The 14707-nt window shown below is 32.4% G+C and overlaps 1 protein-coding gene across 6 annotated transcripts in view; it reads right to left on the bottom strand.

Annotated features, from left to right (window-relative positions):
- Positions 1–14707, bottom strand: part of LOC106867369 (protocadherin gamma-A10) — a 63869-nt gene that overhangs the window by 31972 nt on the left and 17190 nt on the right. The window contains exon 1 of one of the 6 annotated variants that reach the window (XM_052972919.1): positions 6473–6494. The exons of the other annotated variants lie outside the window; for them this stretch is intronic. The gene's annotated coding sequence lies outside the window, so the exon portion shown is untranslated. Of the gene's footprint in view, positions 1–6472; positions 6495–14707 lie in introns of those variants that run through there. 6 annotated transcript variants of the gene reach the window in all.

Below are 14707 nucleotides of genomic sequence, written 5' to 3'. Positions count from 1 at the left end.
ATATATATATATATATATACCTTTTGAATAGAGAAAGTAACATGTATATTTCACATATGTGGCAAGAAATTTATCTTAAAAAGAATAAGAGCACTCATTCCAGAATAAACTAAAGTCATTTTATTCTTTAAATATATATACTCTTGGGTTCTGAGAAAAAGTCCAGAGTATTTTAAATGATAGTTGTTGAAGTTATATTGAAGATACCAGAAAGTATGATACAATACTTTTCTAGGTGTTCTGTAGAGAATATCAGCAGTTTTCCAATAAGTCAACTACAAATAATCAGAAAATTCTGAGATTTGAAATAATTCCAAGCAGTGAAAAAGGAGAATAGTTTTTGGATATGGATTTTCCAAAAGCAAAGTTGCATTTCTGCCAAGATAGGTTAATTGAGATTGAATGTATGACAATGGCAAATCATGAATATTTGTTTATTATGCTAGAATAGAAAATGCCCTAGTCATCTCTCAAAAGCATCTCTCAAAAGCAAGATGGTTATGAAAACATGAAAAACAAAAAATTCTATTTTTCTTGGCTTTAAAACATTGAATCCAAACTTCCTTATTAAAAGTTAGAAAAATCAAAGCAGTATGATGGTAATACCATAATTCTGTAAGAAGTAGGATTAAAAAAGCAGGATGATCTTGTGTTAAGTTATAGATATTGCAAAATGATTTATCTTTCAGTTCACTTTCATGCATCATCATAACCATCATCGTTTAATGTCCTCCTTCCATGCTGGTATGGGTGGGAATAAAAGATTTAACAGAACATAAAATTGCTGAATCTGGCAACTTTATTCTAAACACAACTTAGTGGGAAGATATACATATACAAGCTGTTTATGTAACTCTTACACATATTCAACTTCTAAATATATTTTCAAATTGCTTTATACATTCAGTAAGAAGTGTTTAGGTATACATTATCACATGTCTCTTATCTTGAATATATACTTCTGCAGGTGTATATATGTTTGAACAGTGCATATATGCTTCTTGCAATATACTAGAAGGCAGATTTACTATTTAAAACAAACTTTTTTTATTAAATGGTCCCTCAATGAATAAATGATTTGATTTCCTGTTACTCAACTTTGATAATTTGATGTAAAGAGGTGTTATAAAGTCTATGATCTATTATTTACATTTACAATAACAATAATAATAATGAAGAAGATGAAGATAGTATCAATTATTGTTGGGTTCTTGGGAGCAGTATCAGAAGGCATCAAGAGGAATAGAAAGGATATCAGAATAGAGTGCCTAGTAGAACTGTTACAAAAAGTGTTTGCCTCCTTGGCACGACCAGAATAATTAGGAAAGTATCAGATAGCTGAAAAGAAAGAATAGCATGGTATTGTAGACTGCAGGTGGCAAGCTTGCTATGCAAGCAGGACTCCAGAAGCTCCAACAAAACCTGTGATAAAGAGAAAATGACAATAATAATAATGATAATCCTTTCTTCTGGAGGCACAAGGCCTCAAATTTGAGGGGAGGGAATTAGTTGATTACATCTACCCCAGTGTTTGACTGGCTCTTAATTTATTGACCCTGAAAGCATAAAAGGTAAAGTCGACCTTGGAGGAATTTGAACTCAGAATGTAGTGACAGACGAAATACCTGTAAGCATTTTGCCTGGCATTCTAATGATTCTGCCATATCACCGCCATAATAATAATAATAATAATAATAATAATAATAATAGTTTTGTCTTGGTGTAAAAGATGGCTACTGCAAATATTCTGCTCAGTACCACAGATTTGCTTGTCAGTTGTTTGACCTTAACCAGTTGAGGATATCCCTTAGTGGCTGACAATATGTGCATCTCTGATCATGAGCAGAAGTAGTGGGAGAACATCATAGCCATATGTTGAGAGGAATCCCATGCATCCACTTATATGATTTTGAAATTATAAGATATTAATAAAAAATGTGTTTGTTGATCAAATTTTCTGCATATCATTATTTCAGATCATGTATCTTCATTTTATTTATTTCGACCAGCTAAAATTAGAAATTGGTAAAGTGGGAAACAAAGAAAGGAAAGACTTATACTTAAATCAAAAAGGAACTTTACCCATGGCTTACAACTTCAGGTATATACTAAACTGAGAGTGTATGCGCATAAATACATAAGACTGTAAATGGTAATATGTTACACTATTGAGGAAATCCTTTTTTCATAAATTATATGATTCAGAGTTGATAATATTGATAGTAAACCTTATGTACAATTCATGAAATAACTTCTACTCTCTAATGCAATATTAGTCTACTATTGAAATGTTTTCTACTGTCAAACACCAACTGAAGCCTTAGGTGGTGAGACTCCAACAAAATTATTCCTGTCTCATAAAGAAAATTCCATGATATTTATTTCAGAAATAATATCAAGTTTCTTTTATATTCTAACATAAATTGGTTCAGCTTGGCCTCATTCTATGCATTTCTTGTTTCTACATTTAGCTTGGCCATAACTTTCATACTTCATTTACTCATCCACTTCCCATCGTTCATTCATCTAACATATATATTCTTCTTCTTTCTTCTAACAAGTTCTTTATATTTACAACAGCAGAATGTTATTTTAGATTACCTATATATTATCATACAGATTTATGTTAAAACACCATCACAATATTTGCATGTCCTTTCATCATAGTTATAGATCAGCTTCTTTTATTGCTTATGTTCCATAAGGGTATAATATAAAATTCCTAATGCAATCTGTCTTCCGAGTAATAAAGTTTCCTAAATTTCTTTCATCAACTCTGTATTCAAACCACTTTACTTTGCTAAACTCCGCCCAATACATTGGCCATGGCACCTAGATAATTGAAGTTTTCAATCATTTTCAGAGGACCAGCAGTGAACACCATTAACTTCCCAGATGGTTTGTTCCCAGAACTAGCCATATTAGAAGATCTCTCTCTCTCTCTCTTTCTTTTTTCTTTTCCTTTCTTTTTTATATCATATTTGAAAATCCAGTTGTCAGAGCTAAGCAGACAGATTAATGTACACATCTTTATAGCAGATATCATCAACTATGCAGGGATGATAAAAAAAATTAGTGTATGCATGATGGTGAAGGGAGTAGAAGGAAATGTGTTCAGATTCTCATCTAGCACAGATACCTCTATTAGACATCAATATTGGTACTAGCAATGAATGTATGCATTTTCAGAACACTCCGGCCATCACATATTCAATTATTTTTATACTAGCAGTACTAACTTTTCTGCACGATGCCTTTTTTTTCCACTCAATCCTCAAACTACACACATACATACTTACACAAACACACACATATCATGCACACTCATTTGAAGTAGGAATATATAGTTAATGAGACATATATGTATTCAATCTCAACTCTCCACACACACACACACACACACACACACACACACACACACACACACACACACACTCTCTCTCTCTCTCTCTCTCTTTCTCTCTCTCTCTCTCTCTCTCTCTCTTCAGAAATTTAACAAAAACACAACAAACAGAAAATTTAACAAAAACATAACAAACAAAATTTGTAGCTAATTCCTCATCAACCAACAGCCAAAATCTGCTGGTTAGTTCAGTTTCCTGTGTCCCAAAGGGGTAGTGGACATACTTTTGAACTGTTTGTTCAGAATTTCTTTTGGGGTTCCTGTGAGGGAGTCATCCTTTTGGAGGGGCCCTATCTTGTGTACTGAGGCTATTGCTTTGGTAAATTTGAAGAAAGTTTTAGGGTTTGACTTAATATTTTCTATAACCCAGACCTCTTTGTATACTCTCTCTTTTTCATGGGATTGATACAGATTTTTGTCAATCTCCAACAGCATTTTTTTTCAGCAGGACTTTTCCCCTACTTTTGAGATGTTTGTTCAGATGGTTTGCAATCTTTGTTGGTTGTATCGTAAGAATTTTCCTATCCATAGCGATCAATTTCAATTACAAACTTTCTCTAGATTCTGCTGTAAGCATACAGCAGAATCTATAGAAAATTTGTTATTGAAATTCAAGATATGGAAGCAAAGACTGGAATTGATTGGCCTTACAGTAAACTTAGAAGAAACAAAAGTTTTACTAAATAGTAAGGAAATCAGGCTCCTTATATGATCATGGAAACAGTCAAGTCCTATCAGCAGAAAATGCATCCTGAGAAATTCCATAATGTGTCCATTGTAAGCAAGGTACACACAGGAGATGTAGTGGGATCACAAACATGTTTATAAGTAGGTTTCACATGTATCAGTTTCACCGAAGCAATAATTACTCAGAGTGTTCAGGATTTTTGATTTTCTCATATACCTGGGCAACTCTCTGGAAATAGTTGATAGCTTTTGCTATTTAGCTGACCAAAAATTAAAAGTGGGTTTGATGAATGTTCTGAAGGTGACAGCTAAAATAAGAATGGGATGGAAACGTTTAGGGAGCTGTTACCTTTGCCAACAACAAAGAGCTTACCCCTCAAGATCAATGGCAGATTGTATGAGGCTTATGTTCAAAGTGTGCTGCTGCACAATTTTGAGATATGGGCCTTAAAAGCAGAGAACCTGCAAAGACTAGAAAGAAATGAAATGAACATGCTTCACTGGATGTGCCATACTAGTGGTCATGATCAAGGAAGGACAAATGAACTGGGAGACAAACTGGGTAGAAGAGGAATCAGATGTAACATGCAACTCATGTCAGACAGGAAACTACAATAGAAGGCAGATGGCAGCTACATAAGCAAGTGCTGAGTGCTTAATGTAAATGGTAACTGAGGGAGAGAGAGAGAAAGGGGGGGGTGGAGACTTGTGGTAAGATGAGGAAAAATTATCACAAGATATTACATCGGATGAAAGAGTTGACTGAGGACTACATTAGTTGGCAATGCATAGTACTACAGGAGACCTGACCTCCTGCACGAGCTTGGTGAAATACTTGTTGAAACAGTGGGACAATGCATGCATTATTGTGCATCTTTCTTTTCTCTTTCTATACCCTCACATCTCCTCACTATCTCTTCTCTTCTATACTCTCTCTCTTTTTCTCTTCTCTTCTATACTCTCTCTCTTTTTCTCATCTCTTCCACTCACAGTGTCATGACACTCATAACTGAGAGGAAGATACTCAATTTGAACTGCTCCTCCATACCAAACTCATGTCAGTATAGAAAACAGGTCTAAAAAAAAAGTGATGATGAGGATGATGATGATATTTTCACTCATACTAGTAGTAAAATATTTATCTGGGGCTATGACTCAGAATATTTATTTGTGAGATTGATTTTCAGTTCATTACTTTTTGTATCAACCTCACATCGTTTAATATGAGACAGAATTAAAGTATTCTTTTGAGTCTAAGTTCTAGATATTGAAGTTTCAAAACCAAAATCCTAGGTGAGATGGTAAAATGAAAGAGCACTAGAGACAGGGCAGACAGTAAAGACTAGAGTTTATGATTTGTAACTTGCTTTGAGTTCAAATCCCACTGGGGTTGGTTTTCCTCCCAGCAAAATCTTAACCTTCTACCCAATAGAAGACAATCGATGTATTGTACAAATAAAATCTGAGAGACTTAAAAAGAATGCTAGAATGGCAGAAACTTAGTTTTATTTGTGTATATATGTGAGAAAATAGGAAACACACAATCAAACACACATATGAAAAGGTTTTACCAGTTTGTGTGGAAACAAGTGAATTAGCTAAATCATTGAAAGTAATTGAAGTGAGATAGTCCTGTTGTCAGATAATCCCAAGATTTAGATTCCTACAAGATAACATTGATATTTACTATTCAAATTACAAAAGAAGTTAACAAATCAATTTATATGCAAATAAGCTGATAACAATTACTTTTGTGGCTTTGTGATTTTTTTTTCTTTTCTCACTGACTCTTGCTTTAACCTGTGAAGCTCATGTCTATAAATTCCAGATCATATCATAGCTAATGTTGTTGCTGAGTAATTTCTTTGACTAGGCACAAGGTTAATTTACAAAAGGCAATAATGTCACTGATTGGGGGAACTTTAATGTATTACTGACATTAATGCAATTAGGTATTTAGCTCAATGCTCTATTTGTCTTGCAAATCCACTGACCAAAAATGTCACATAAAATCTTTTAGTATAAAAAATAAACATTAAATTTAGCTTTTCAACCATTGTCATAGTAACGATATTTCCTTCTGAACTAGTGTGTGTGACACAAGAACTGTATATTTGTTTTCTTTACGTAGTTACCATTCATATAAAACTCATAACCACCATTATAACTCATCGTAACTTGTTAAAAAACTACAAATTTGTTCTCAGCTATTTCCTTTTAAATCTAGCTTTATATTTTTTCCCTTCATTTATTCACACACACACACACACACACATGTATATGCATGAATACTTACATGTATGTGTGTATGTGAGTGAACAAAAGGGATGCTGCAAAGGACATTCAAACCAGTGTCTAGCATTTTAGAAACCGTCCACTTACCTTCAACTAAGATTTGCTATAAGGTTCTGTTGTGCATCAATGTTACAATTCTGAATATCATTAATGTGCTAAAATTTTCATTTAGAAACATATTCATCTTCTCGCTTCTAAAACTGAGGGGAAAAATCCTTGTAGTTAAGAATAGAATCCGAATGAACTTATAGAAGTGTAATTTCTCTAAACTGTTTCTCTTGTGAATGCCTCTGTGATGTTGGAAGGTGATAAACTTCAGTGTAAAGAAAGCAGTAACTAAATTAGATCAGCTGAGATCAATTTATCTATTCATATTTAAATGTGACTGTTTCTGCATCTACAAATCTATTTACACAGACATGAATCACCCAGTACAGATTCCCTTTGATCCATTTGTTATATTTACAATCTGACCAGAGGAGAGAAAACTGTTGAAAGCAACTAAAATGATTGACTGTTTACACATATTCACATGGATCTATATAAAAGCATGAATTTCTTTAGCTTTATATCATTAACAAATGAATATTTACATATTTTTGCATAAGGTTATATATAATTAATATAAGTATTGATATACATTTAGATATTGGTGATACAGCATAGGAAAATATGAAATTGCTGCCCTTGAATCTCAAAAGGCATTCTTATTTGTATATTTTACACAACTCCATCTAGGTTTCTGAATGTAACTTTTATAAGGATGAATTGAACAGAAAGTAAATGCAAAACAAAGCTCTTACTTTCAACTGCAAATTGCTAATTGACTTATGCTAACACAATATTTCTAAATGGATAAATAATTTAGTGAATGGTTTCCTATCTATTATCTTCTTCATCACCTTTTTTTACTCACACATTAATACATAATGTATGCATGCATGCATACACACATGCATGCATACATACATGCATGCATACATACATACATATATACACACATACATAGACAGACACATAGACACATGAACAGTACTTTTGTTCATAATTGACATTAAAAGCTGACTCTAACTCTATCCAGTATTTCATATCAAATCTTAAAATTTTCTGCATATATCTTCTTATATATATAAAATATTTCTGTTTTATATTCTATATACAAATAAATCACTAAATGTTAAAGTTAAGTACCGGTTAATGAGGACTGCTTGTGAATAGTTGTACTTTCCCTTTTCAAAGTTCCATCTGACTACACTATTTCATATCAAAATACTATTTAAGAGACACTAAATAAAATCAGCTAATTACAAGAATATTGTCATAACTGTTCATTGACACAATCAAGCTGATGCATATATATATATTCTGCCATGTGCATAAATGAACAATATATTCATGTATAGCATATAACTATAGATATTTTAATATATGCTACCGCTATCGATCATTGCAATAATTATCTCACAACTATACTTTACCTGTATTAAATCACCCCCACCATATCTTAAATAATCTCTGCTGCCATCATTGAGATTTCTACATTTCTTTACTCAGTGTGTAACAAATATTCCTATTCCATAATTATTCATCAAAAACATCCTTTATGGGCTCATTGTCTCTCATCTTCACAAAATTAACATAGCGAATTAACATACAGTGAATTATATTCATTCCTCTTTAGCCACAATATATCAACTACGTTCACTAGTAAATGCCATAAAATATTATAATTCAGGAAAATTCTGCAGCTCATACCACTGCACCCACTTATAACAGCATTGACATAATATGTTTTTGAAAATATCTGAGTGGTTAATTATGGGGCTTTTACTAATTCACATTCATAGATTCAAGTACTTGATTTTGTTATATTCGGTGATATTCACCAGTGAATATTTGAATCTATTGTATTTGGGAAAAGGACAGATTTGATATGTTTATGCCTCTCCAGTGAATTAGCAATATAAGTGATGGTAAATGTCCCACTGACAATTGAAATCAGTTTCCAGACTCACCTAGCTAAGAACTTTCTTCTCCCTCTCCTACAAAATTAGTAGAGCTAATTATTCAGTGAGGAAAATTTCTGACTGCAGTAATCCAGCAGGACTTTCATACATATTTTGACAGAAAGAATCTAAGAAACCTTGTAGTTGTTGTTTAGCTCCAGATCAGGCCTAATTGAGCACACCATCTATAATCAAAGGCATTCTAACCATAAACAAGCTAGTATTTATATATCTGAGACCATATTAAGAAAGTAGGGTATGATTTGAGGGAATATGTCAAATATCTATGCATAGGTTCTCATGAAGGTGTAAGGGTTTCAAGCTAGCAGTCTTCTTTGTTCTTATGTCTTTATAATTCATATTATGTCTTTTAAATAATAATAATAATAAAAGTGAAATTCTTGTGTATAGTGCTCAGGTGCACTACAACTCATCAAAGGTGCATGTACAGTTCATAGAATTATGTATAAATGTTAGGAAAGAGAACAGTGTATGAGTCATGATATACATGTGTGCATGCGTGTGGAGGGGGATAACAAGTATAGTGTTGGTGATTTTCAGGAAGCATGGAGGTTTTAAAAGATGCAATGCCTTGACAACTAACAACTGATGCAGGTAGTTTGTACCATGCTTCAGCAATTCTGAGTGTGAAAAAATGTTTCCAAAAGTCATGGGAGCTGTGCTGTTTTCTGACTTTGTAGACATGCCCATGTGTGTTAGACACATGGAGCTCAAAAAGGTGCTCAAAGTGGTTGTTGACACTATAGTTTATAATTTTGTGGGTGTTTACCAAGTCAGTTGCCAGACATCAGAGCTTCAATGTATCTATGCCCAGGGAAGCAAGGCCTTCAAAGTATGGTAGATTCCTGATGGAAGGCAATTGCTTGGTTGCACATCTCTGAACAGTTTCCAGGATGTCAATGTCCTGAGCAAGATATATATATATATATATATATATATATATATATATTATATTAGAGCAAAAAGGAAAACAAAAAACAAGGCAGGACAGGCATCTCAAGTCATTTAGAATATTTAATTAGGGTAAGGAGAATTTGAAGCTTTATGGCTGTTTCTGGGATATCCTGGGTGATAGGCTAGCATGTCCATACATTGGGTATTCCTAACATTGATCACATTACACAATGAAATGCAAATGCTTTTTCCATGGCACTAGCATTAGTCATGTTGATTTGTAACTCATGTGACTAAAACGCCTTGACCAAGAGGTAGAATATGAGATGGAACAGTCACTTTATGCTAGGTGTTGAGAGATTTAAGTATGGTGGGAAGACCAGTAATCTCTATCTAGGACAGGTAAAATTCCCGAGTTAAGTTTATTGTTAAGGAAGGGATTCATGGCTACCTTGCATTTAACATGAATGCATGAGTTGGTTGAAAGAGGGCCTGAAAGAGAGGTAAATATAGTGGTGACAAACTGTACATATAGTGGTGACAAACACTTCATTTCACATTGCTCCAGTCCACTCAGCCATAAGTGGGTTACCCTGTGATGGACTAGCCTTCTGATTTGGAGGAATGCCAATTTGCCTGTCTAGCTAGCAAGATAGTATCATTTGAAAGCTACAACAATGCAAGGAAGCACATTGCAACCAGTGGTGTATAACAGCATCTGACAATCTGGTTGATACTCTGTGTGTGTGTGTGTGTATACAACCCACCCAAGCATATAAATAAATAAAAAAAAAAATATATATATATATATATATATATATATATATATATATATATATATATACAGAGAGAGAGAGAGAGAGAGAGAGAGAGAGAGAGAGAGAGAGAGACAGACAGACAGACAGACAAATAGACAGAGGAAGAGTATCTGGCCAGAGAAAAGTCTACCTCAATGAATTCTACCTAACTCATGCAAGCAAAGTGAATGTTGAAACGAAGATGATGTATGCATGCATGCGTCTATGTATGTATGTATGTATATATGAATGAATGGATGGATACATATTTTTATGTATATATGTACATGTGAATGTATGCATGTATGTATGTGTGTGTGTGTGTGTGTAAACATACATATTTGTGTATGGATATATATATGTTTGCATATGTATTTGTATGTATATATGTGTGTGTGTGTGTCTATACGTCTTATACAGACATACATTATATATATTTATATATATATATATATATATATATATATATTCACATCAACAACATCCTAGTCATATTCTACATCCACATACATACCTTTGAATATATATGATGTAATATTCATATGATTATGTATGGATTTGTGACTGTAACATTTTACTTATTGCTCACTGCCACTATAATCATAAACGTTGAATAGCAGTAAATGTCACTGTATGTTTCCTACTGAATCACTTCCATGTTACCTTTCTCTTCTAAATAGTTTATATCCAAATGTATGAATGCTGGCTTTCAGAAAAATCATTTTCTTAAAGTTTGGAGAAACTCTCTAACATCTAATAATTGTACAGCCTGCGGTTAAGCTCATTACTGTGCCAAACTCAATAGCACTGAATTTAAAATATCTTTCATCTGCCGCACTTCAGCTCTGCACTCAACACTTCCTAACAGCTGCCATGCCTTCTAGGCCAGGGCTAAATGAATCTCTTCTAATTTGTGCATTTCATCTCCAACTCCATCTATACAATTCAAATACAACTCTCTTAAGGCCCTATACATCTGAAACTAATGATTTTACCATTCTCTTTGCATTCTCTATACTTGATAATTGTACCTACCACCTTTATCTCTCTTTTACCTCAAATTTTCTTTGATTATACCTTATGCATTCTTTCCCATGATAGATATGAAGGTGCTTTATTGTCCTTTTAGAGCCAACAAAATTACAGTTCACTCCATATTTGTTACAAATCTCAAATTTATTTATTGAAAAATTTTCAATTTCCTTCTTGCAAATATCACTATACATGACATTATTCATTTGATTTTTCACACCAAAATTTATTTGGGATGTAATCCAAGTGTGTCTAAGACTTAATGAATAACTAATTTAGTAGCCGTTTGTCTGATTAGCAGTTAAAATTGTTAGTATTTGTATAGGAAAACTTATGAAAAGCAGTTAATAAGTTATTTCAAATAAGCTATTATGGTAATCATGACATTCCAGGAATGTCTTCTGTATGAAGAACATAAAGTAGTTGACAAAAACAACTAAAAAATAAAAAAAAAGTTTAATTAAAAATAACACCTGTATTGAAATGAAAAAAGCCTTAGTATTAATGGTAATTCTTATTAAAGAAGACAGAAATTATCATTAATATTAATGATTCAATTTGACTCACTACAGCTCCCTACATAACTTTTATAGTAATATATTGACCCCATCTATGCTTTTATTGCCAATGCATGGGTCCACAAATGAATGTATATTACTTTTGTAATAGTATGAGAAATCAACTAAACCTAACTGAGCTTAAAGATAAATTCTAACAAATTTCTTCGGATAAACAAGACAAAATTTTTTCATGCTTTCTAGAACAAATTCCATCTTTTACTCAATGAACTTACTGATATAATTCTGTCAGTGTCATTACTAAAAATGACCATATTAAATTACTCTCATCAATAATCTTAGCTCACTGTCCTTATGGGTCCCTTGTAGCTCTACAAACTCTGGGTTATAAACAAGTCCACTTTGATAATTTGTTTGTTTTCTTGTTGCTTACCCAAGAAGAGTTGAGTACTGTTCTCTTCAGATTTTATTAGGACACTACAAGAAGATTCAAAACTATTTTATTCCTTATTAAATACAAAATATTAGATATCAACTTGGTTGCTTGATTTCTTTCAAAACTATACCATCGTTGGTTGCTCAAAATGTTTAATGAGAATTTCTCATCTTCACAATAGAAGATAAAGAATTTTTAATATGTTTCTCTAATCAATTTGCTATTCTGTGATTCCTTTACAGAACAAGTTAGCAGTATTGTTGAGTGTAATCCATCATTCATTTAACAATCATTCTTCCCTTTTGCACTTTTCATCTCTGTAGAATGACAGATTTGCTTTATAAACTTCTTTTAATGCTTTCTGTCTAGACTCTAGCCTAACGTTGGTCATTAATTTGGAAATAATATATTAAATTCAAATGGAATTAAACTTACCAGCTAGTACATTCAAAGTTATTTCCTCTTTCTGACAGTAAAATTCACAGACTCACATATTAGAACATACCTAAGAATATGGGAAATCAGCTGGAGAACAGAAATATAATTATAACAGTAAAGACATGATAAAGTCTTTTAGTAAAGGTATTCATGATTATATACACCATTCTGAAAGATTGAACAGCTTCTTTTCTTTCTGTGAGCAATGAGAGCATTCCGAAAATTTCCCAGTCTACCTTTAGGGAGTTATGTGCTTATTTATCAATGTTTTCATATGGAGATTGCCAAACTACTTATATGCATATATGTACATTCATGCACAAATGCAGCAACAATCATATATTTACAACAAAGCTGTTCAGAATTCAGCATATGTTGAAGCATGTCCTGTAAATATTAATGCATACCAAAATTCAATAAGAAAGATCACAGTTTCATTATATTAGCTTGGTTTGGTAAATTTTTGCAGTGAGGAATTCTGTTTATTCCCATTAAACATATATCAGTAATATAAACTTATCCAGCCTTTCTCATTTTAGAAAATTCACCTCTTAACTCTTATTTCTTATATGACTGAACCTTGATGGAATATGCTTTCAGTTTATCTATGGTATCACTATAGGCTATATCTTTGGAATGGCTTGTACACAATCCTGATAATGATTCGTTAACTTTCCACTAAGTCCTCCTTTAACTGCAGTTAGGCCTCATGGGTAGGTAGTGCAATTTTAACTTTTTCTTTTTTACTAAGAGAAAATGAAGAGAACATTGCAAGTGGGTGGTGTCACTGTCTTGACCTTTCAATCTCACGTATTTGGTAATTATGATAAATGGAAGAATGAATATACATGTGAAACATTCTTTATACAGCTATAAAACTATGATAATATATATTTGAAATATACATAACATTTAATCTGCCATTTCTATTATTTTGCTATTTCTTCTCAGTTTATCTCACTATGACCATGCATACAGATATATACTCAGACACTTATAAAACAAAGGACTGAGGTAAAAAGGAATAGTTCTGGTTATGCTGTTTTCTGCCTGCTAGTAGCAATTAAAGAAAAGACTGTGCTCATAGGAGCGGATGAGTCATAAAATATCCTGCTATCATGTCTGCCGAAAAAAATTAATGATGAATATGGAATAGCAAAATGATAAAAATCTCTCAAATGTTATCATGGAACGTATGCCACAGGAAAAAGTAATCTAAAAACAACAACCACCAGATGAAAATCAATTGCAGTGAGAAAAATCATCTCAAAACCGTTCTTTGCTAGTTTGTTTCTATTCCTTTCTTTGTTTTCTCTAGTGTTCTTATTATTTTGCTTCCGAATTCTAAATTGATTGTGTTCATAAAACAAACCATGTTTATCTACACAGGGAAGAGTTCTGTAGAAAATGCCTCCAATGCTTACAAAAAAACATATCTCATGGAAATGAAAATCTTAGTAGTTTTCCGAACAGTTTTAGTAGAGAAATTCATCGCATCTTTTTTTATCTTTTGGATTCAACACATTTGTAAAAGAAATTGCATTCATTGAAAGTTTCTGAAAGCTGAAGTAAAAAGAAATGCGAATAAATAAATAAAAACTCTTATGAGGATTTTGAAAAAAGAAATTTATATAAATGTCAATAGAAAGAAAAAGTAATGGTTTTAGTTCTTGGAAATATCTTTCTTTTTGGTTTTATTTCACATCTCTGAGAATACCTGTCAAGAAATGATAAAGTATTTCATTATTTTCTCTTAGATTTCTATTTTGTCATTTATTTATTTCATTTTATTTTGCAGTGTGTTGGAATATTTCTAATGAAAATATCACACAATACTTATTTCTTTTTATATAAGTCACTTCCAATGTCATTACAGCAAGAAAGCAGATAGCAACTTCTCTAGAGAAGATGTATTCTTTACTTTTCTTACAGATACACACACATAAACATATCTTTGTAGATATTACACCAAAAAGATGTTGTTGAGTATGCATATATATGTGTGTGTGTGTATATATATATATATATATGTGTGTGTGTGTGTGTGTGTATAGTTAGATAGATAGATAGGGAGAGAGAGAGAGAGAAATACTTACATACATACACACATACATATGTATGTGTATATATATCTATAACTATCTATCTGTCTCTCTCTCTCTCTCTCTCTCTCTCTCTAT

This window comes from Octopus bimaculoides, chromosome 14 (assembly GCF_001194135.2).
Source record: "Octopus bimaculoides isolate UCB-OBI-ISO-001 chromosome 14, ASM119413v2, whole genome shotgun sequence".
Taxonomy (NCBI): domain Eukaryota; kingdom Metazoa; phylum Mollusca; class Cephalopoda; order Octopoda; family Octopodidae; genus Octopus; species Octopus bimaculoides.
The sequence above is the reverse complement of the archived record's forward strand: the minus strand, read 5'-3'. Positions and strand labels throughout refer to the sequence as shown.